This window comes from Peromyscus maniculatus, chromosome X (genome assembly GCF_049852395.1).
Source record: "Peromyscus maniculatus bairdii isolate BWxNUB_F1_BW_parent chromosome X, HU_Pman_BW_mat_3.1, whole genome shotgun sequence".
NCBI classification, from domain to species: domain Eukaryota; kingdom Metazoa; phylum Chordata; class Mammalia; order Rodentia; family Cricetidae; genus Peromyscus; species Peromyscus maniculatus.
The window spans coordinates 138,265,783-138,290,789 of NC_134875.1; the positions used below are offsets into that span (position 1 = coordinate 138,265,783).

The 25,007-nt window shown below is 40.6% G+C and overlaps 1 protein-coding gene across 2 annotated transcripts in view; it reads right to left on the bottom strand.

Moving 5' to 3' along the window:
- The window catches only part of Klf8 (KLF transcription factor 8), a 162,686-nt gene that overhangs the window by 121,758 nt on the left and 15,921 nt on the right, over positions 1–25,007 (bottom strand). The window contains exon 1 of one of the 2 annotated variants that reach the window (XM_042269163.2): positions 4,564–4,646. The exons of the other annotated variant lie outside the window; for it this stretch is intronic. The gene's annotated coding sequence lies outside the window, so the exon portion shown is untranslated. Of the gene's footprint in view, positions 1–4,563; positions 4,647–25,007 lie in introns of those variants that run through there. 2 annotated transcript variants of the gene reach the window in all.

Here is a 25,007-nt window from a genome sequence, read left to right on the forward strand (position 1 = left end):
AAACTAGATATCAAGAAAACAAATAAGCCAATTAAAATGGGGTACAGATCTAAACAGAATTCTTAATAGAGGAATCTCAACTGGCTGAGAAACACTTAAAGAAATGTTCAACATCCTTAGCCATCAGGGGAATGCAAATCAAAACTGCTTTGCGATTTCATCATATACCCATCAGAATGGCTAAGATCAACAAAGCAAGTGTCAGCTCATGTTGTCAAGGACATGGAATAAGAGGACACTCATCCATTACTGATACGAGTGCAAACTTGTACAGTCACTACAGAAATCAGTATGGTGGTACCTCAGTAAGATGGGAGTTGATCTACCTCAAGATCCAGCTATATCACTCTTGAGCATATACCCAAAGGATGCTTTATTATACCACAAAGACATTTGTTCAACCATGTTTATTGCTGGTCTACTCATAATAGCCAGAAATTGGAAACAACCTAGATGTTTCTCAACAGAAGAATGGATAAAGAAAATGTGGTTCAATTACAAAATGGAGTATTACTGAGCCATTAAAAATGACAACATGAAATGAAACTAAAAAAAAAAATCATCCTGAGTTAGATATCTGAGATCCAGAAAGACAAATATGGTATGTATTTGCTTATATAAGAATATTAGCTGTGAAGTCAATGATAACCAAGCTTTAATCTGGAGGGTAGTTATTATATAAGGAATTAGAGGGAACAGATAGATCTCTTAGGAAAGGCAAATCGATAATTAGGAATGCATTGAGGGGGCTGGGATGACATGATCAAGTGGGGAAGGGATTGGAGAGGTCATTGAGGGAGTGAAAATGGGGAGAGACAGTTAAAATTAAGGGGGATTCAATGAGTAGTATAGAAACCTAATACAGTAGAAACTTACTAAAATATATACATTTGTGATATAGATGAAATTGCCAAATAACAGGGAAGACTAAGTCCCAAATGGCCATTTCTTTTCACCAAAGGAAGCTTTCAGTACCAGGACTGAATCACATTTAATTAAGTTGTTGGCCAAAAGAGTTCCATGGGAATCCCCGAAACAGCCCAGGCTGTTGCCCAAACTATAGGTTGCTTTCCACAAACATACAGCAAGGTCCTATTGCTAAAGCCAACTCCTACACAACTCATTGGACATGAAGATGACTAGTCAGTGCCTACACGGTGCCTTCATGCTACTTTCAAGCATCTTTGTTACAGGAAGGCACTCTGCATGCTTCCAAAAAAGAAACATAAACTCCAAGCCAGCCACCAACCCTCTATCTACAATGGTGTACTGCCTGCAAGATGTGCTAGTGTAATGGAGGCACAAAGCACATGGGAGTAACCAACCAATAATGGACAATAACGGATCTGACTAAAGACCTACTCCTTGAGATGGAACCCACACCCGACACGGATTGGTTGACTGAGAACCTGAGACTACATACCCCAGAGACCTAGAGTAAAACCAAATATTACTGGTCTTCAAAAACAAAAAAAGTGCACTGGAGAGGCACAGGCAGGCGGATCTCTGTGAGTTCGAGGCCAGCCTGGTCTTCAGAGTTCCAGGAAAGGCACAAAGCTACACAGAGAAACCCTGTCTCGAAAAAAAAACAAAAACAAAAAAACACAAAAAAAAGTAATGATAAAAGACTCCTAATGACATTCTGCTGTACTCATAGACCAGTGCCTTATTCAGCCATCATCAGAGCAGCTTCCTCCTGCAACAGATGGGAACAAATGCAGAGACCCACAGCCAGATTATGAAGAGAGAGTGGGGGGAGACCTTGGAACATGTAGCTCTAAATGGGATGTTTCCTTCCAATCCCTTCTCTCAGAGCTCAGAGAACCCCATTGAAAAGGAGGTGTAAAAGTTTAAGCGCCAGAGGGCATGGAGGACACCAAGAAAACAAGGCCCTCTGAATCAACAAGATCAAAGCTCATAGGAACTCACATAGACTGAAGCAGCATGCACAGGGCCTGCACGGTCTGCACCAGGTCCTCTGCGTGTATATCATGGCTTCCAGTTTAGTGTTTTCATGGGACTGTTGAGTGTGTGCATGAGTGGGTCTCTGACTCTTACCTGCTCTTGGGACAATTCTTCTGTTGGGTTGCCATGACCAACTTTGATAGTTTTTGCTTCCTCTTATTGTATTTTATTTTGTGATATTTGGTTGTCATCTCTTTGGTTGTCTATTCTTTTCTAATGAGAGACAGAAAGAGAGTGGATCTGATGGGGAGGGCAGGTGGGGAGGATCTGGGAGGAGTAGAGGGAGGGGAACCATAACCAGGATATATTATGTGAGAAAAGAATCTATTTTCAATAAAGGAGGGAGTTAAAGGCCAGCAGATGAGCAGGGAGGAGAGGACGGGAGGGAGGGGCTAGAGAGATCAAGAGGGAGGCTGTCTGTGTATATCTCAAAGTGACATTGTTAAGACAAGGCAGTATACAGGAGCATGTGTATTAGATTACCACTTGTATAAAATGTACAACCCCGATGCCTGGAAAGCATGTGGAAAAACCTGATGACCTGTGTGGAAGAAGATAACTGAGTGATTAGATGGGTAAATCAAGGGCCTGGCTACTCCATGTTCTTTACTAACTGAACAGTGTGATTATATTCACTCAAGAAAATAAGTAAATTTTGAATTTTCACGCTTAGAACATTAAGAAAGAAAAGAAGGTTGATAAGTGGGCGCACAGCATGCTGTGTAAAGGGAATAAATGCAAAGGCCTTGATGTCAAGAGCTAGGACTCTAACATCACCGTCCCCTCTGTCGCCACCGTCCCAGTCACTGTGTGGAACTATGCTACTGCTTGGTCTGAGGGCAGATGTTTTAGTCTCACACCAGCTACAGCAATTGCAAGGGCCAGAGGAAATGGGAAAGATCAGGGCTCATTCTGGCCATGTGACCGAGGAGGAAATGGCCATTGCTGGAATAGTGCTATCATTCCTGCTGTGGGAGTGGTCACACAGAAGGCAGATGATAACTTCTACATACCCTACACATTCCTGAGTCACAAGAGTGTCCCCACATCTGCATGTCCCAGGAAGATAGTAGTCTACGGCTATGCAACACGATACATTCTACCCGCAGTCATTAATTACAGGCAAGGAAGCTAGAGGGCCATTACAGTGTGGTTCTAAGCTGGAATCAAATGTGACATTACATTCTACAATAATTGAACCTAGGTGCCCCCAAAGGTTTATGTGTTAAAAGTTTTGTTCCCAATTTAATACTGGGAGGTGTCAAAAAAATTAAAAGATAATAAATGGGGGGGTGCAGTCTTTAGGTCATTAGAAATTGTGCCCTCAAAGCAGAATGTGGACTCATGTCTGGGGTTTCTATTGCTATGATAAAACATGATGAGCAAAAGATACTTGGGAAGGAAAGGATTTATTTCATCTTACCCTTCCAACTTCCACATCACAGTCCATTATCAAAGGAAGTCAGGGCAGAAGTCAAGGTAGAAACCATGGAGGAGTGCTACTTACAGGCTTGCTCAGCCTGCTTTCATATACACCCCATGACCACCTGCCCAGGGGTGGTACCACCTCCACTGAGTTAGGACCTCCCCCATCAATCACTAATTATGAAAATGCCCCCACAGGCTTGCCCACAGGCCGATCTGGTGAGGGTACTTTCTCAACTGAGGTGCCCTCTTCCCAAATGCGTCTAGCTTCTTCTTCTTTTTTTCCCCCCCGAGACAGGGTTTCTCTGTGTAGTTTTGGTGCCTTTCCTGGAACTCACTTTGTAGCCCAGGCTGGCCTCGAACTCACAGAGATCCGCCTGGCTCTGCCTCCCGAGTGCTGGGATTAAAGGCGTGCACCACCACTGCCCGGCACCTCTAGCTTCTTTTAAGTTGACATAAAAGTAGCCAGCATACCCCACTTCTTCTTTTCCTCAATTTTGAACACTGGTCATGGTGTAAGCAGTATCACTGACTATCATAGAGTAATGCCTCTGATACCCTGCCACAATCCCAAAGCAGGTTCCAAACAATCAGGGATTGAAATCGCTAAAAGTATGAGCCAAAATAGTCCTTTTTGTTTTGAGCTGAATACATTTGGTAACACACCTACCAAACTGACACCTCGAGACACAGCTTCAGAGAAAAGCAATTTACTACAAAGCCTATTCCCTAAAAGAGGTAGAAATAATGTATTCACCAGATATGCAAATTTCAACACAGAAGCACAAGAAATGTGAAGCAGTGAGATAACATGACATTTCCAAAGAAAATAAACTCTCAAGAAACAGAGTCCAAAGAAAAACAATACATAGTGTGGGGGTTTGAAAAAAAATGGCTCCCAAAGGGAGCGGCACTGTTAGGTGGGGTGGAAATAACAGCAGACAACTTCCCTAACCTTGAAGATGATGTGAGCACACAAGAACAGGAGGCCCATAGGACAGCAAAGAAACACGATCTAAACAGAAAGTATCTTCACTCCCAAACATATTAGAGTTACCGTTCGAAAATATAAGACAAAGACAAAATGTCCAGAAATTACAAGAGACAAACACTCAAGTTCTATTGAAGAAAAACACCATTCGATCATCAGCAGTATTGTTAACAGAAACTTACTGGTCAGGAGCAGATGCCAAGAAGCCACCATAAAACAGCCACTTTCAAAGAAGACCTACAGCCAATACTTCCCAAGACATTCCAAAACAATAGCAACAAACGGAACACTCCCAAACATTCTATGAAGCTACTATCATGCTAATCTACTATCTAAACTACTATCATTTAAACCAGGTAGAGACAGGACCAAAAAGCCACAGACCAATATGCCTGATGAACACAGATGCAAAATTCCTCAATAAAATACTAGCAAATTGAATATACTCACTAACATAAAGGTCATCCACCACAATCAAGACGGTTTTATCCCAGAGATGCAGGGATAGTTCAAAACACGTAAGTCAATAAATGTAATAAAATCATATAAATGGACTTAAACACAAAAATCACATGATCATCTCTAACTAGATGCAGAAAAATCCTTCAACAAAATCCAACATGCCTTCACAATAAAACTCCTAGAAAGGGTAGTACTGGAGGGAGCATACCTCAATAAAGGATATATACACACATATATAATATATATGACAAGCCCACAGCCAACATCATCCTAAATGGAGAAGAATTCAAAGCAATCCATTAAAATCAGGAATGAAACAGGACTGCCCATCATGCCCACTCCTTTTCAATATGAAGCCCAAAGCACTAACTGGAGCAGTAAGGCAAGAGAAGGAAATTAAAGATACAAATAGGAAAAGAAAAAGCTAAACTATCCCTGTTTGCAGATGATATGATACTATTCATAAGAGATTCTAAAACTTCCACTAGAAAGTTTCTAGAAATAATCAACGATTTCAGCAATGTGTTGGATAAAAGTCAACTTTCAAAAAAATCAGTAGACTTCCTATACACCAATGAGAAAGACCCTGAGAAAGAAATCATGGACACCCATTCATAGCAGCCTCAAAGAAAAGAAAGTGCCCAGCAATAAACCTCGCCAAGAAGATGAAAAACCTCTACAGTGAAAACTTGAATTTTCTGAAGGAAGAGACTAGAAAATGGGAAGATTCCCCCACCATCACCACAGACACACACCATGGTCATGAATTGGTAGAACTAGCATTGTGAAAATGACCATTCTGTCGAAAGCAATGTATAAATTCAATGCAATCCCAACAAAAATACCGACAACATTCTTCAACAGAAATAGGGGGGAAAGTCTTAAATGTTTTTGGAACCAGAAAAGAGCCTGAATAGCCAAAGCAACCCTGAGCAAAAAGAATAATGGTAATTAGTGCAATGAAAGCGGGATCACCATTCCAAATCTTAAGATAAATTAAAGAGCCATAGTGATCAAAACAGTACAGCACTAGCACAAAAAGACATGTAGACCAATGGAACAAAATTGAATACCTGCCTAAACATGACTACTCATCACTACAGCCATCTGAAAGCTAACAAAGAGACCAAACCATAAAATTTTCTTTGAAGAACTTCAAAATTAGGAACTAGACATGTCTCTTTTTGGATAACTGATTCAACCAAGACTCTCCGCCCAGTTATCATTAAGCCTGAACCAAAATGGGGTATCCTGTAATCATTTGTCCTTTTCCACAACAGCAGCCAATTATTCACCGTGATGACTCAACAGTGATGGGAGAAATACTCAACATATTTTACTGATAAGTAAGGGACCGTGACCAATCAGAATGGATCTCATCGCATATGTCAGCATGATCCTTTTTTTTTTTTTTCCTTCGGGTTTTTTTGAGACAGGGTTTCTCTGTGTAGTTTTGGTGCCTTTCCTGGAACTCACTCTGTAGCCCAGGCTGGCCTTGAACTAACAGAGATCCACCTGCCTCTGCCTCCCGAGTGCTGGGATTGAAGGCGTGAGCCACCACCGCCCGGCCTTCAGCATGATCCTCAAATTTAATTTGACTCCATCTGAACTCATCATTTTCCCCATCCTGTTTCAAATGTCCCCTTCCTGTGTTCTGGACATGTGACTATGTTATCTTTACTTGAGAGATTACCCGAAGCTCTGAGAAGTTGGTACCTGTCCCAAGGACTAATGAGGCAACACATGTGGCACCTAACTAGGACCAGACACTCAATTCATGCTGGTGTCTCCTTAGTCCTGGAAATGAGTCCGTCTAGTCACCCATTCATCTGACCGCCCCCATGGACCTTCTTTGTGTATGTGCTCTACACATCCCTGTTTGCTAGGCAAATCAATCATCCTGAAACCTCCCTTGCTTCCCTCCTGACATTCAGTTATGTACTTCCATGATACAATAATTTACACACTAGAGTCTTTTCTGCTCTGGGTTTCCCCAAGCACTGAGTAACCCTTTCTAGTGGCGTCTACTCTTCCTAGACTGAAGACATTTCCAACGAAGTATTATGCATCTTGCTCTTTTTCTTTGTGTCCTCTTTTCAGTGAGTAGCAACCTATATGTATGGTCAAAACTATGGAAATCACTTTAGCTCTTCTCTTTCTATCATTTCCCATGTCTAATTAATTATCAAGTCCTGTTGTATATATATTTCAAAATCTCTCTCATGCCCAAACTCCCTTCTCTATTTGCACAGACATTGTGCTAGTCCTATAGCAAAAATAATCTTTAAATAAAAGCACAATGCTGAGTAACATTACACTATTGGATTTAAACTCTACTACAAAGCAATAGTGATAACAATAATAATAATAAAAATAAATAAGAATGGCACTGATACAAATATATATATATAGACCAAAGAAACAGATGAATGAAAAGAGAGCCAAGAAATTAATCTACACATCTATCTATCTATCTATCTATCTATCTATCTATCTATCTATCTATCTATCTATCTATTTATTCATTTATTGGTTTTTTGAGACAGGGTTTCTCTGTGTAGTTTTGATGCCTGTCCTGGATCTCACTCTGTAGACCAGGCTGACTTCGAACTCACAGAAATTTGCCTGGTTTTGCCTCTTGATTACTAGGATTAAATGTGTGCGCCACCACTACCCGGCTGTTCTGCACATTTATAATTGATTTATCATCAATAAAAGTGCCAAAGACACACAATAGGAAAAAAAACCAGCTTCTTTAATAAATTACATTGGAAAAACGGGATATCCCCATGAACAAGAATAAAACTATACTCTTACTTCACATCACATGTAAAAGTCTACTCACAATCTAGTAAAGATTTCCACATACAATGTACAATGTAAACCACTGGAAAGAAGGCACAGAAGAGAATTCTTTCTGACGTCACTAAGGACACGACCACAAAAGCACAGGTAACATAAGCAAACAGAAAAATTTCAATGTGTCAACAAATCCTTTTATCCAAACAAGGAGACAAGTATTGTGAATACATACCTACAAAATGGAAGAAATTATAAGTCTTATTTCTGCTGAGTGGCTACTATTCGAAGGAACATAAACAAGTAAGAAAAAGATAACCAAATTAAAAATGGCCAAATGACTTGAACATTGCTCAAAAGAAAACATACAAATGGCTTACAGGTACAAGAAAAATCAATTCAACATTACTAGTGACTAGTCAAATATAGCTTAAAACTACAATGAGACATAACCTCACACTATTTCTTTATTAATTTCTTTAGGTTGTTTGAGATAAGGTCTTGTTCTGTAGACCTGGCTGGCCTTCCTATGAGACCCAGTTTGCTGGTTTTGAACTTGCAGCAGTCCTCCTACCTCTGATTTCTGAGTGCTAGAATTGCAAGCATAACTCAACATACCCAGAACTTCCCCCTTATTAGAGTGGCTAGTAACCAAAAGATGAAAAGTTTGTTTTTGCAAGGATGCAGGGGAGGAAAGAAACCAGTATTCACTACTGATATAAATTTTAATTAGTATAGCCCTTATAAGAAACAGTTTGGAATTTTCTCAAAAGAATTAAAAAGGAGCCGGGCAGTGGTGGCACATGCCTTTAATCCCAGCACTTGGAAGGCAGAGCCAGGCAGATCTCTGTGAGTTCAAGGCCAGCCTGGCCTACAGAACAGGTCCAGGACAGGCTCCAAAGCTACACAGAGAAACCCTGTCTCAAAAATCGAAAAAAAAAAAAATTTAAATGGCCAGGCAGTGGTGGCACAGCCTTTAATTCCAGCACTTGGGAGGCAGAGGCAGGTGGATCTCTGTGAGTTCAAGGCCAGCCTGGTCTACAGAGCGAGGTCCAGGACAGGCTCCAAAGCTACACAGAGAAACCCTGTCTCAAAAATCGAAAAAAAAAAAAAATTTAAATGGCCAGGCAGTGGTGGCACAGCCTTTAATTCCAGCACTTGGGAGGCAAAGGCAGGAGGATCTCTGTGATTTCAAGACCAGCCTGGGCTACAAAGTGAGTTCCAGGACAGCCAGGGCTATACAGAGAAACCCTGTCTTGAAAACAAAACAAAACAAAACAAACAAACAAACAAAAAACCCTAAAAATGGAACTATCATAGAGCAATCCATCCCACTTCTGGTTAGACATCCTCAGCAATCGGCTGATACTGAAGGAATATCTACACTCCTGTGTCTGCTGCAACACTATTCATAATAGCCATGATATGGAATCAATCCAAGTATCAATCAACAAATAAATAAAGAAGATATAGTGGGTATACGAACACAGCTACAAACAACATGGAATACCATCTGCTTTTAAAAAGGAAGAAAATTATGTAATTTGCTACATGGATGAACCTAGCAGACATTATACTAAGTGAAAAGGACCAGGTACAAAGGCTGCATGATCTCACTTGTAGAATCTATAAAGTTAAACACACAAAAGCAGTATGAACTGAAGTTCCCCGGGGGGAAAATCCAATCCTATGTGAAAAATTTTCCAAAACTAGTTGATTAGAACTTCTGTGACTATGGAGAGGTTAATGTTTCAGGTCTGGAGCCAAATTATCTTGTGCTATCTTTAGTCCCTTAATAGCCATTTATTGCCTACTTCTGTGTTTGACCCAATATCCTTGTGACTATTAGTCAAATCCTTTTTGAAATGTAAAAACAGACACTTAGCTTTCATCAACCCCAAGGTTAATAAGCAATCAGATAAAATCTGAGGCCTAGAGCAGAGGTTCACTCTGCTGTAACCTGCCTACTGGATGTTCCCACCTATCTTTAATTAAAAAAAAAAAAACCTTGATTTGTGACTTTCTTTGTTGTTATTATAAAAACTTCACTAAACTGTTCATGCGCTGGTTATGGCATTTGGGGCAATGTGAAAACTATCTCATATTCTGATTGAAATGACAGCTATGTCTTTGTGTGGACAATGGAGAGGAAAATAGTGGATGCAAGGAGCTGGAGGCTGGGGAAAACTGGGATATGTTGCCCCAAAGGCACAGTTTTAGTTATGAAGAACTAAAAATTCGGAAGATCCAACATACAGTATTGCTATTTTGTTAATTATACTGTAATGTATTTTGTTGATTATACCATAATGTATAATTTAAATATGCAAATAATAAACTTTACTCACCACAAAAATATGGTAGCTATATTATGATGATGGATATTTTTCAATCTTTCCTAGGATTTAGTTTTAATTATGTGTATGTATGTGTGTTTGAGCGTGTGGGATCCGTTGGAGAGGGAGTTGGAGGCAGTTATGAGCTAGCCAACATGGGTACTAGGAACTGAATTTGGGTCATCCACAAGAGCTATATGTGGCCTTATCCAGTGAGACATCTCTCCAAATCCCAAATAACAAATATTGTAACTCATTTGATTTTGGTAATCATTTCATAATATATATCAAACTTCATGTTGTATACAACAAAACAAAGTTTTATATGTGAATTACAGCTCAAAAAACCCCTGAAAACTCACTTCCTCAGAGAGACAATTAACAAATTAAGACACCAATGATTCTTTATACTGTAACATTTGCAATACAGTCTGTTACTGACTTTTTCCTGTGTTGACTAAAAGCTAAAAAGGTTTTACATTTTACTTCTATCTATCTATCTATCTATCTATCTATCTATCTATCTATCTATCTATCTATCTATCTATCTATCATCTATCTGTGTATGCACAACTTGTATAAGTTGGTTCTCTCTTCCAACAGGTAGGTGCCAGGGATTGAACTCAGGTTGTTGGTAGCAATGCCTTTATCTGCTGAACATCCCTCCAACCTACTTTTACATCACTAGTGATCAAAAACTCTCCAAAGAATGATTTGTGAAACCTAAAAAGTTTATGAAATTTAAATGTGTCCATATATAGTTTTATTAAATTATACTATACAGTCACTCTCAAATGCAAATTGCATTTGTCCTACCGTAATAAAAGGTCATAGGCATATTCAAAATGATGTGTGAGATGAGAATGAAAGAAATCCTTATAATCTGGAAAATAAAGAAATGTATTACAAAGTGAAGATTTCACTACAAACTCCACAGCCGTCCACTCCCGTCTTTCTCTCTCCTCTGCCCCCTTCTCATCGCACCTCTGCACCACGCCGAAATCCTCTCGTGTGCGACTCGCACCTCTGTACCACGCCGAAATCCTCTCGTGTGCGACTCGCACCTCTGTACCACGCTGAAATCCTCTCGTGTGTGACTCACACCTCTGTACCATGCTGAAATCCTCTCGTGTGCGACTCCTCCTTTCCTCACCGGGCTTTAGCGTCCTGTGCCCACATCTGCCCTCTCGCCTTTCACTCTGCGGGTCTGCTTTTTCCTCACATTTCAACTCCAGTGTTTGTTCACTGAAGATGCAGCATACTTTTAACAAGGCCTAGCTTTAGTCAACCCATTTCACTACACCTTCACTTCCTTCATAACACATTTCACAGCTCACATTAAGATGTTTATGCAGCAGTTGTACATTAATCTTCTCTATTGTCTGTCTCCCTCCACTAGACTGGAAGATCATTAATGCAGAGACCAATTGACTTGATCACTGTAGTCTCTCAGTAGTTATTTCAGCTGACATACATGGTGTGTGTGTGTGTGTGTGTGTGTGTGTGTGTGTGTGTGTGTGTGTGTGCCTGTGCGTGTGTGCCCGTGTTTGTGCGTATGTGCGTCTGTGCCTGTGTGTGTGTCTGTATGTCTGTGTGTATCTGTATGTCTGTGTGTGTGCCTGTGTGTGTGCCTATGTATGCGTGTGTGCGTGTGCCTGTGTGTGTGCCTGTGTGTCTGTGTGTGCATGTGCCTGTGTGTGTGCCTGCGTGTGTGTGTGTGTGTGTGTGCCTGTGTGTGTGCACCTGTGTGTGTGTCTGTGTGTGCATGTGCCTTGTGTGCATGCCTGTGTGTGTGCCTATGTGTGTGCCTTGTGTATGTGCCTGTGTATGCCTGTGTGTGCGTGCCTGTGTGCCTGTGTGTGCATGTGCCTGTGTGTATCTGTATGTCTGTGCGTGTCTGTGTGTGTGCCTGTGTATGTGCCTATGTATGCGTGTGTGCGTGTGCCTGTGTGTGTGTGCCTGTGTCTGTGTGTGCCTGTGTGTGCATGTGCCTGTGTGTGTGCCTGCGTGTGTGTGTGTGCCTGTGTGTGTGCACCTGTGTGTGTCTGTGTGTGCATGTGCCTTGTGTGCATGCCTGTGTGTGTGCCTATGTGTGTGCCTTGTGTATGTGCCTGTGTATGCCTGTGTGTGCGTGCCTGTGTGCCTGTGTCTGTGTGTGCCTGTGTGTGCATGTGCCTTGTGTGCGTGCCTGTGTGTGTGCCTTGTGTATGTGCCTGTGTGTGCGTGCCTGTGTGCCTGTGTCTGCGTGTGCCTGTGTGTGTGCCTGTGTGTGTGCCTGTGGGGGGAGTATTACTCAAAAGAATACCCCTTGGAAACTATTTATTCAGGTTTTATGGTAATGTATGAAATCACTTATAAATGAATAACATACTTAATATTCATCGGAGGAAATGAACAATGCACAAATGGTTTTCAGTAACTGAAACCGGAAACCATCTGTTTTTTTCCTCATCACACTTAATCACAGATTGTACAGATGGCAAGACTGTTACCTACCCTACGCTCTACTCAATGCACAAGTCCTCTCTCTTATAGTAGTGATTTTTTTTCTACTGTGAAATATTTCTAGACAAATTCAGAGTAATTTTAGTCAGATTATGTATGTTCTTTCTAGTCCATCAAGGTATTTCAATTAATTGAAGAATATCTCCGTGCACGTATGGAGTGGGAAGCATACGTAAGGAGGATATGGAAAACACTGAATTGGGGCTAAAGGAACAAGAAAGGAAACACTATTGCACAAACACCCTCACCCATTCTCTCATTTCTGATGCCAAACAGAGAGGAGAACAGCCTGGGGGTTTTCTTTCTTCCCACAAGATCCTGGTGCTCAGGAGTAGGAAGCTTCTTGTTGTTGGAGGCAGCCACAATGGCTCGCTCTTCCACTCGCCCACCTCAATTTCTGTCACTTGTAAGGGACCAAGTCAGGAGGTCATGCACAGTCACATCCCAGCCTGTAAATTAATGCGTATTTTCAATTCTAGAATGTTTTGGGTGTAAGATTTATTTATTCTGATGTCTATGTGCGTGTGCCTGTGTGAATTTGTGAACCATGTGTGTGCAGGAACATTCAAGAGGCCCCTGGAACTGGTGTTGCAGGAAGTTGTGAGAACTGGGAACAGAACGTGGGTCCTCTGAAAGAACAGTAAGTACTCTTAACCACGGAGGCATCTCTCTCATCTCCATCCAAAAAGGTTGGAGGATACATAAATCTATGCATATCACGGGAGAGAATATGGAATATTGTGATACACTGTGTAATACTGAAATCAACTTAAGCTTATCTAACTCCTCAAACATTTCTTTACAGTAAGAGATGTTCAAAATATTTCCTTCTAGCTTTTTGAAATATTCAGTGTGTTTCTGTTATCAATAGTCATCCTACTATGCAAGAGCACAGGAAAAGCTTGTTCCTGTCTACTTGTAACTTAGTATTCACTGATCAACTATTATCCATCCTCACTCTTACACTCTTGTGGGCCCCTGGCAATCCATGTTCTACCTTTGACTTCTCTGATAGCAATTTTTTTAGATTCTACATATTTAAGATCATACAGTGTGTGTAAATTTCACTTTGCATAATTACGTCTAGTTCCATCCAAGCTGGCACAAATGTCAGAATTTCATTCCTTTTAGGCTGAACAGCATTCAATCATGTAAATATCTTAATCCATTCAACAGCTATGATGTTCATTCAGGTTTCTCCCACTTCTTGGCTATTGTGACTCTGTACTCCCATGTTTATTGTAGCACTGTTCACAAAATATGCTTCTAAGAAGCCTATTCCATAGCAGATAGTGAAATTCCTTCTACCCACGCTCCATTTCTGTTCATTAGAAAGAAAAGATCCTGCCTGGCCCTTTTCTCCCATATATTACATCACAAGTGAAGTATAAAGTACTAGGGCTATAGCTCACTGGGACAGTACTTGGCACCATAGGGGGAAAATGGGTAATACTTTTCCTTAAAAAGTAGAAAAGGGATAAGAGTCTAATTTCCATCAACTACATCGTTTCTTGACTAATGCAAAAATAATGTTGTTTTCTTAATCCTATGTGTGTATCTTCTTGCCTATATAATGCTGAAAAAGTAACATCATATCTCCATGCCTTAATTTTCTATTATGTTAAATTAGAACAGTAATAGCATATGCACTGGAGGACTTTTAGAAAGTAAATGAATTCATGCCAAACATATAATGTCTGACACATAGTAAATGCTCATTATGTGCTATTATTATAACTGAAAGTTTTAAGATTTAAGGAAAGATATAGTGTACCATATAGCAATATCACCCTTGGGTATACACAGAGAGGAAATAAAATCAATATTTCAATAAAACCCATACATGCCTATGTTAATTGTAGCACTAGTCACAGTAACCAGGACATGGAATGAATTAACCAAAATATCAATCAACAGATAAATGGATGGAGAAAATGGAGTGTGTGTGTGTGTGTGTGTGTGTGTGTGTGTGTGTGTGTGCATGTAAAATACTGTTCAGCATGAAATCTGGCAATTTGTCACAACATGGATAAACAGGGAGGATGTTGAGTTATATAGAAATAAAAATATTACATGATTTCATTTTTTTTTTTTTAAAGATCTATTTATTTATTATGTATACAGAAGAGGGCGCCAGATCTCATTACAGATGGTTGTGAGCCACCACATGGGTGCTGGGAATTGAACTCGGGACCTCTGGAAGAGCAGTGGGTGCTCTTAACCTCTGAGCTATCTCTCCAGCCCCATTTTATTTTTTTATTTTTTTTTATTTTTATTTTTTATTTTTTGGTTTTTCCGAGACAGGGTTTCTCTGTGTAGCTTTGTGCCTTTCCTGGGACTCACTTGGTAGCCCAGGCTGGCCTCGAACTCAGATATCCACCTGGCTCTGCCTCCCGAGTGCTGGGATTAAAGGCGTGCGCTACCACCGCCCGGCTTATGATTTCATTTTTAAATGAAACTCAAAAACGATCTAATAGAAATCAAAAGTAGAATAATGGTTATTAGATACCAAGGAGAATAAAAAATACAGGTTGATTGATAGATACAATGCTAATGTTAAATTTAGGATTAATTAATGATATTCTACAATATTGCATTGTATGGCCCAAAACAGTTATAAAACTGGACTTTAGCCGGGCGGTGGTGGCGCACGCCTTTAATCTCAGCACTCTGGAGGCAGAGGCAGGCAGACCTCTGTGAGTCTGAGGCCAGCCTGGTCTACAGTAAGTTCCAGGATAGACTCCAAAAGCTACACAGAGAAACCCTGTCTTGAAAAATAAAAACAAAAACAAAAAACCCTGGATTTTAAATGTATAGTTTTATTATTCTGATCCTATCATCACCCAATGCATTCATGAATCAAAACATCACATTATACATCATAAATATGTAAAAATTCTGTGTCAAGTAAAAATGAAGTTAAAATAAAAATAAAATGACTTTTTAAAAACATGATGATGCCCTAAGTGTAAAAACATTGATCAATGGAATATATATATATATATATATATATATATATAAAAAATAAATGCAAAAATTTAAGGCAAATTTGATTTTTGACAGACACTACTGTGTGAAGAAATAATAATTTCAATCAATAAGTCATGTTGAGAAAACTGGATATCTTCATATAGAAGAATAAAACTGGACTTTTTTACACAACATATGAAAAATAAACTAAAATGAATGTCCTGGCTGGTTTTGTGTGTCAACTTGACACAAGCTGGAGTCATCAGAAAGGAAGGAGCCTCAGTTGAGGAAATGCCTCCATGATTCCAGCTGTAAGGCATTTTCTCATTTAGTGATCAGCTGGGGAGGGCCCAGCCCATTGTGGATGGTGCCATCCCAGGGCTGCTGGTCCTGGGTTCTGGAAGAAAGCAGGCTGAGCAAGGCATGTGAAGCAAGACAGTAAGCAGCATCCTTCCATGGCCTCTGCATCAGCTCCTGCCTTCAAGATTGTGCCCTGTGTGAGTTCCTGTCCTGACTGACTTCCTTCAATGATGAACAGCAACATGGAAGTGTAAGCCAAATAAACCCTTTTCTCCCCAACTTGCTTTTTGGTCATGGTGTTTTGTTGCAGTAATAAAAACCCTAACTATGACAATGAGTAACTAATTATATCTAAAAATGGAAATAGTATGGCTGCTAGAAAAAAACTTCGAGAAAAATTCCATAACTGTTTTCTGACTTGTGATTTCTTAGATAAGACAAAAAACACAAGCAAAACCAAAATAGAAAAAAAATGAGATGACATCAAGTTAAAATGCTTACCCACAGCAAAGGAAATAATTCACTGAATGAAGAGACCAGACATCTGATCAAGGGCTAATATACAAAATACTCAAGCTTTTCAAGAACAAGTGAATAAATAACACAATTTTTATTTTTATTTTAATAAATATCTTTATTGAGAATTTCATAAATATATTTCGATCATATTCACACCCAACTCATTCCCTTAACTTCTCCCAGATCTCTCCATACCTCCCTACCCCCAAAATTTCACGTTCTCTTTTTAATTGAATAACCCACCAATTCCAATTGGTGCTGTCCAGATACTTCTGGGCCATCCACTGGAGAGTGGTCAACCTACCAGGAGACACACCTGTAAAGGAAACTACTTTTCCTGTCACAGAAGCCACCGAGCCTCCAACGTTCCTCAGTTGGAGTAAGAACTCGGGAAGCACTTCCCACCCCAGGCTGGAATGTTGACTTGATTGATTCTGTACAGAGCTTGTCCAGGTAGCCACAGCTGTCACGAGTTCATGAGTGTGGTGATACTGTTTCACCCTGGTAGTCCCTCACCTATGGCTCTTAACAATCTTTCTGTCTCCTCTTCCATGATGGTCCCTCAGCCTTGGGAAGGGGTTGATCCAGATGTCCCATTTGCAGCTGTGCATTCTACAGACTCTTGTTTTCTGCACTTTGAATAACAACACAATTTTCAAACTGGCAAAAGATCTGAACAGACATTCCTCAAAAAAGACGGCAATAACCAACTTATGTTACCATCTCTAAATATCAGAGAAATGCAAATTAAAACCACAATGAGCTAACTTAATCATAACTACTGGAATAACTGTTATTTTAAAAAATGAAAAGCCAGGGGCTGGAGAGATGGCTCAGAGGTTAAGAGCACTGGCTACTCTTCCAGAGGTCCTGAGTTCAATTCCCAGCAACCACATGGTGGCTTACAACCATCTAGAATGAGATCTGGTGCCCTTTTCTGGCATGCAGGCATACATGGGTGAAGAATACTGTATACATAATAAATAAATAAACCTTTTAAAAAAATGAAAAGCTAGACATGGTGCTACACATACTTATGATCCCAGCATTAGGAAGGCGGAGACAGGGGGACTCTTGGAGCTTGCTGGCCAGCTAGGCTACCCTATCTGATGAGTTCCAGACCAAGTGAGAGATCCTGTCTAATAAAAAAATGTAGATAACACCAGAGGTTGACACCCAAAGTTGACATTTGGACACCACACACACACACACACACACATCTACATAGCTGAATACACGTAGAAATATGGATAAGTGTTGGTTAGGATGTTGGGAAAACAGAGCGTTTCCACACTACTAATAGATGTGCTAATTACTCATATTGTAAAATGTAGACACATCCCTTATAATAATTGCAATACAACCCAGCAATTCTACTTCTTAGAATATACATAAAGGAGTTTAAGTTGTTATATCAGAGATATATATCCATTCCAATGATCATTTTAACATCATTGGCAATAATCAAGATATTTTAAATGCATTAGTATCTACCAATGGATGGATAAATAACATGTAATGCATATATATGATGGAATACTATGTAGCCTTTAGAAATAAGGATCATCTTCCTTTGCAACAACATGTATGGAACTACAGGAAATTACATTAAGTTAATTAAACCAAGTACAGAAAAATAAATACCAAATTACCTTACTTTTATTCACAGTCTAAGTAGAACTCATTAGAAATAGAGTAGCAGGGGACTGGTGAGATGGCTCAGTGGTTAAGAACACATATTACTCAACTAGACGACCACAGTTTAATCCCCAGACTCACATTAAGCAGCTCACAACTGTCTTTTCCACTTCAGGGAATCTGACACTCTCTTCTGGCCTCTGAGGCCATCTGCACTCATGTGCATATATTCACACACACATAATTAAAAATAAAACTTAAAAGAAAAAAAGAAGCTGGGCAATGGTGGCACACACCTTTAATTCTAGCACTCAGGAGGCAGTGGCAGGCGGATATCTCTGAGTTAGAGACCAGCCTGGTCTACAAAGCAAGTTCCAGTATAGGCCCCAAAGCTACAGAGATGGTCTATCTCAAGGAAGAAAGGAAAGAAGGAAGGCAGTGAAGTGTTCCCTAGAAGCTAGGTGATATGTGGAAGAATGGGGAAAAGAAGATATTAGATATGGAAAACTGCAAAATTAAGTTTTCAGAATCTCATCACAGAAATAGCAAATTATGCCAGGCGGTGGTGGCGGACACCTTTAATCCCAGCACTCAGGAGGCAGAGGCAGGTGGATCTCTGTGAGTTCGAGGCCAGCCTGGTCTACAGAGCTAGTCCAGGATAGGCTCCAAAGCTACAGAGAAACCCTGTCTCAAAAAAACCAAAAAAAAAAAAGCAAATTACTGAAGTAATGATTATGTTATCTCAACTGAAGCTTTCTATAATATGTATGTATATCAAGACCAAACAATTCTATGTAGGCCATAAATATACATAATTATTGGTATGGTTAATTTTGATTGTCAACTTGGTATGATTTAGAAATAACAGGGAAACAAATCTTTGAACAAATCTGTGAGGGATTTTCTAGATTAGATTAGTTGAGGTGGGAAGTTACCCTAAACATGAATGACACCATTCCATGGGCTGGGGTTCAACACTGAAGAAAAGGGAGAAAGTAACTGAGCACACATTCATCTCTGTTCCTCACCTCCCTGCTGTTATGACTTGCCCGCCATGATGGACTGTACTCTGGAACTGTGAACCAAAAGAAACCCTTCTTTCTCTAAGGTGCTTCTGGGGGGTATTTACAAGAAGACAAGGACCTAACACAGTAATTTATCAATTAAAAATAAATGTGGAGGAACTAAAGATGGCTCAGTAGTTAAGAGCACTTATAGCTGTCGCTGAGGACCTGAGTTTGCTTCCAAACACACACGTCAGGAAGCTCACAACCACCTATAACTCCAGCTCTGGCAGAGCCGGTGCCTCTGTTTATGTGGGAGATCCTGTTTATTGATTTACATACACTGAGCCATCCCTGCATCTCTAGGACGAAGTCAACTGGATGAGGGTAGATAATCTTTTTGATGCGCTCTTGAATTTGGCATGCAACTATTTTATTGAGAATTTGTGCATTCCTAAGGGATATTGGTCTATAATTTTCTTTGTTGTTGCTGTTTGGTATTGGGGTAATTATTATGGCTTCATAAAAAGAATTAGAAAATATTCTTTCGGCTTCTATTCTGCAGAATAATTGAGGGCATATTAACCTCAAATTTTAGCTCTTCTTTGAAGGTCTGACAGAATGCTGCACAGGCCCTCTGACCCAACAGCCCTCCCCTCAAGAACTCTGAGGAGTTCTATGAAGAAGAGAAGCTACAGTGAATGTCAAAACACCCGAATACTCCATTTTTTTGTTACTGTAGTGCATGGCTAATGCCCCAGAATTCAGCTTTATGCCTTCTCATAGCTTTTTATTTTTCATGTGAATTATCATTTGGGGGGGTTTCTGTTTTCAACATTTCAACTTTCAGAATTTTAATCTTTCAAGACTGTGATTTTCAAGCTGGGCAATGGTGGCGCACGCCTTTAATCCCAGCACTTGGGAGGCAGACGCAGGCGGATCTCTGTGAGTTCGAGGCCCACCTGGGCTACAGAGTGAGTTCCAGGAAAGGTGCAAAGCTACACAGAGAAACCCTGTCTCGAAAAACCAAAAAAAAAAAAAAAAAGACTGTGATTTTCAAGATTCTAGACATGAAAAATATCAGGAGTTCAGCCTTCAGGAACATGGCACTCAAGACTGGTCTTGTGAGCCTCCAAGGGAATGGACTAGGCCCTCTGCATAAGAAAGACAGTTGTATAGCTTGATCTGCTTAAGGCCTGCCCCGCCCCCCTGGTTCAGTAGGATCAGGATCCATCCCTGGTGCATGAGCTGGCTTTTTGAATCCCACTATCTATGGTGGGACACCTTGCACAGCCTTGAGGCAACAGGACGTTCTTGGACCTGCCTCTACTGAATGTACCAGGCTCTGAGGACTCTCCATGGGAGACCTTACCTTCTTGTAGGAGGAAATGGGGGGGTTGGAGGGGTGGGATGAGGGAAGAGGGGGATCTGTGATTGGTATGTAAAATGAATAAAGACTTTCTTAATAATAAAAAAGACTGGTCTTTTGGCAAATAATATACACCATTCTCTGACCACTCTGTATACAATAAAGAGCTCAGTGGTACACCCACCTCTGTCATTTTGTATACTCTCAGTTGCTTTAATTTGCCTCGAATCACTTATCACTAATGTTGTTTGGTAATTACATCCATGCATCCTCCTCAAGAATATGAACCGATTGACATCAGCAACCTTGTCTTCTTTACTGATGCATCAGGGTATCTGACACTGGGTATGCACTCGAACAACTGTCATAGCTATTGAATGGGTGACTAAGCTCTTGAGGTCAGGGTTACGAGGGAAAGTAGTCACACACTGCACATAGAACACTAAACTCAAATATAACTGGGCTTGAAATCTGACTTGACCACTCAGTTGATAAGTCCTTCTGAACAAGCCACTTGTATAGATAATAACTGCAGCTGTCTTCTAAGCTTAAACTGAGTTAATGTTAACACGTTCATCACAGGCCCTGTCCTACAACTTCTTTGTAAAGATAGTCTGTGTTTGTGCTGTAGTTTAGAGGACGTGGGTAAATATTAGCTGGAGTAGTCGTAGGATTGCCATCGGTAGGCCTGGAGGAGGCCAAATGAAAATTCTTACATGATCCCACACCCTAATCCCTGGGACATGCATGTTATTGTACACAGCCAAAGGAACCTTACAGAAGTGGTAGGAATCTGAAGTCGGGCTGGTATATAAGTCTATTCCACTGGGCCCGATGTAACCAAAGGGTACTTCCTAGGAGAAAGGCAGGGGTCAGCGACAGGGACATAAAAGAGTAAGGCAGTCTTTGAGCTGAAGAACGTGAATAGCCTTTAGAAGCTAGAAAAGGCAAACGAGATTTGCCCTGGAGCTTCCAGAAAGGGCAGTCCTGCTGACACCTTCATTTTAAGCCTTTTTCTAACTTTGAGAACTGTAATAAAATAAATTTGTGCTGTTTTAAAGCACTGCTTGTAGTAGTTTGTTACAGCAACAATATGAAATTAACATAATCATTATCAATATTTCCTACACAAATGAACTCTTTTGAGTTATGGCAGTAATTTTGTTATTTAAGAGTGTTTTACACGCTGGTTAAAAAGATTGTATGTCCTTGGCAGAAATGAACAGAACGACTGTTATTTTACTATATCAGAAGGATGAACTATAACCTAATAACCCACTTGGGGTCCTCAAAGAAACATGCCTCTGTAGCCATGACTTTCAACTTCAGCTACAGAGCTAAATCACTGGAGTGGCTTAAAACGACCACACTTCCCACACTCTAGCCCAGACCGATCACATCACTTTAAACTGCCTTCAAGGTGTTTCTAAAGAACATCACACATGGCCAGGTGGAGGTAGAGGTGGTGGTGATGGTGGTGGTGGTGGTGGTGGTGGCGGTGGCGGCGGCGGCGGCGGCGGCGGCGGCGGCGGCGGCGGCGGCGGCGGTGGTGGTGGTACCGTACATCTTTAATCCCAGCACTCGGGAGGCAGAAGCAGGCAGATTTCTGTGAGTTCGAGGCCATCCTGGGCTACAGAGAGAGTCCCAGGACAATCAGGGCAGTTACACAAAGAAACCCTGTCTCAAGAAAAAAGGGTGGGGTGGGGTAGTGATCTGGATTTATTCTAATGAAAAAGAAAAAAATGGTGATTTTTACACTGTAGGAATGGAGCACACAACCTTAAACAAGTGATCCACCAGTACTATCACGTGCACATCACATGCTCTCTGACATAACATGAAGATAAGGGCCTATCAGTTATGTTTTATTCCGCCCCCAATTCAAACCTCAATGTGATCGGGAGATAGCATCAGACAATCACAAATGAAGTGATAAAATGAAAACTAAATGTAGTGTGTATTCCTGGATTGGACAGAAAGCAAGACATTATTAGATAACAACTTGGGAAAATTCAAATGAAACTATAGTTTAGATAACAGTATCACATATCACTTCTATACTCATGGGGAACTGGCAAAAGCCCGCAGCCTATAATCTCCATGTTCATGCAATCAGTTGTAGTGTCTGCTCGGTACATCAATTTATAATTACTATCTACAATAGAATTTCTTAAACCTCTAACTCCTCTCTGTACATAAGCTTTCATTCTCCCTAGAATTCACATTCTTTTTAATGCTTGTTCACTTGTATGTCTGAGGCTCTAACCCAGCCTTGGAAGCTTTAAGTGAGCCACAACTCCAATTTGGGGACGATCTAGCCTCTTTAGCCTTTAAGTCATAAAAGGTAATCCAATGGTCTCTTAATCCTAAAGTCTAGTATGTTCCTAAAGTTATTAAAAATTTTTTTTTCAGAAAATACTTTCTTTTATGGTATAGCAATACAATTTCTATGTTAATAGCACTATAATAGAATGAAAAAAGAGAAACCTGGGAAAATCCTCTTTTTTATTCAAGTCCGATTTGGGGCAGACATCGTAGCTACACTAATAGTAGAAGAATGCACCTTATTTTTGTTTGTTCATTTGTTTTATTGGGCTTTGGGTGTTTGTTTGTTTCAAGACAGGATTTCTCTGTGTAGCCCTGGCTGTCCTGGAACTCGCTATGTAAACCAGACTGGCCTCAAACTCACAAAAATCTTCCTGTCTCTGCCGAGTGCTGGTATTAAAGGCGTGTACAGAAGGCGGTACCTTTAAAGGGTGGGATACAGGATATTTTAGTTATAACACCCAGGCTCTGATCCCAACTCTTAACCCCTACATACAAAGGAAATGATCAATTTCTAGAAAATGTACAACTGAGGAAATGGTAAGTGAGAAACTGAACGTCCAGGTAAACAGAAGGATGGGAGACACAGGCAGACCTATGTCTTCAGATCACTCCTTGTCCCCACGAAACTGTCCTCCTGCTTGCTTCCTTGACAAAAATTTCATCTTCAAAATGAAAGTTAAAGGCTTTAACTCATGCCTTTAAATGTCATTGGAGTATTTTTCCAACCGTTGTTACCCTGATCATTTATCTTAAACCTGGATTCTTGGAGCATCATCTGTCTGTTTCCTTCAAAGTTGGGCATTCAGCATTGCCTGGTTGTAACTACTTCCTTATGGGCCTCACCCACCCAAGTGGACCATAAATATCTTCACGGGACATGCTAAGCCATATTCATCCTTACCCTAGTGCCTGGCACAGTGCCTGGCATGTAGTAAATGCAACAGATGGTGCAAGTGCTGCTACTGTTGCTGTTGATTAAGATGGTATAGTACGTTGTGGGGGGTATTTATAGTGATGCTAGAGTCTGCTGTTGCTTTTCTCGGTTTATACCCACACCCTTACATTTATCATCCCTTCGCTGTTTTCTATGGCCAATATTCATGCCCCTTTCAAAAACAAGTGAAATGCCACCTTCTTTCTACACCAAATTCTTAGCGCCTTGTGGAAAGAGCCCAGGGTTTCTTAATTAGAAAGTCTACAATACAACGGTTAATTGAACGGAACTTCCTGTCAATGACATAATAGGAGACCCTGCTGCCACTCTGTCCTAGGAGACAAACAGAAGGACCTGACTTTTACGCATGCTTTCACTTGATCCTCCCTTGTTTATTTGGTGTTATAAAATCTCAAGTATGCTTCAGTGATTAAGAGCCCTTGCTTCAGGGGCTGGGGAGATAGCTCAATGGTTAAGAGCACTGGCTGCTCTTCCAGAGGACCCAGATTCAATTCCCAGCACCCACACAGCAGTTCACAATTGTCTGTAACTCCAGTTCCAGGGGACCCAACACCCTCATATGGACATATATGCAGGCAAAACCACGAATGCACATGAAATAAAAATAAATAATTGAAAAAAAGATCCCTCACTGCTCTTGCAGAGGACCAGGGTTCAGTTCCCAGCCATCTACTGCCAGGTCAAAGGATCTACCACCCTCTTTTGGTTTCCAGGCATGCACAAAATAAAAATGAATAAATAAGCATAAAGAAGTGGGATGAGCTGGGCGGTGGTGGTGCACGCCTTTAATCCCAGCACTGGGAGGCAGAGCCAGGCGGATCTCTGTGAGTTCGAGGCCAGCCTGGGCTACAGGGCAAGATCCAGGAAAGGCACAAAGCTACACAGAGAAACCCTGTCTCGGAAAAAAAAAAAAAAAGTGGGATGAAAACACCCGCCATCAAATCAACGCTCCATAAAAACCATCTTCCGCCGGGCGATGGTGGCGCACGCCTTTAATCCCAGCACTCGGGAGGCAGAGGCAGGCGGATCTTTGTGAGTTCGAGGCCAGCCTGGGCTACCAAGTGAGCTCCAGGAAAGGCACAAAGCTACACAGAGAAACCCTGTCTCGAAAAACCAAAAAAAAAAAAAAAAAAAAAAAAAAAACCATCTTCCTTTCTGTACATTCCTTGCATGAACGAATACTGAATGCTCACAATGGGCTAGGTACCATTTCAATGTTGGGAAAAACAACATTGAACACTAACAAACAAAAGGTATCACCCTCATGAAGGGGTAGTCAGTAGTGGGAAACAAACAATATACAAAATAAACATACAATGGTTGGATACTCTTCAGTGTAAATAAATATACATATATAATACACATATAATATATATAAATATATAACAAATACATACTAGTCAGACAGTCTTCAGATGGGTTAAAAACAAAGCAAACAAAG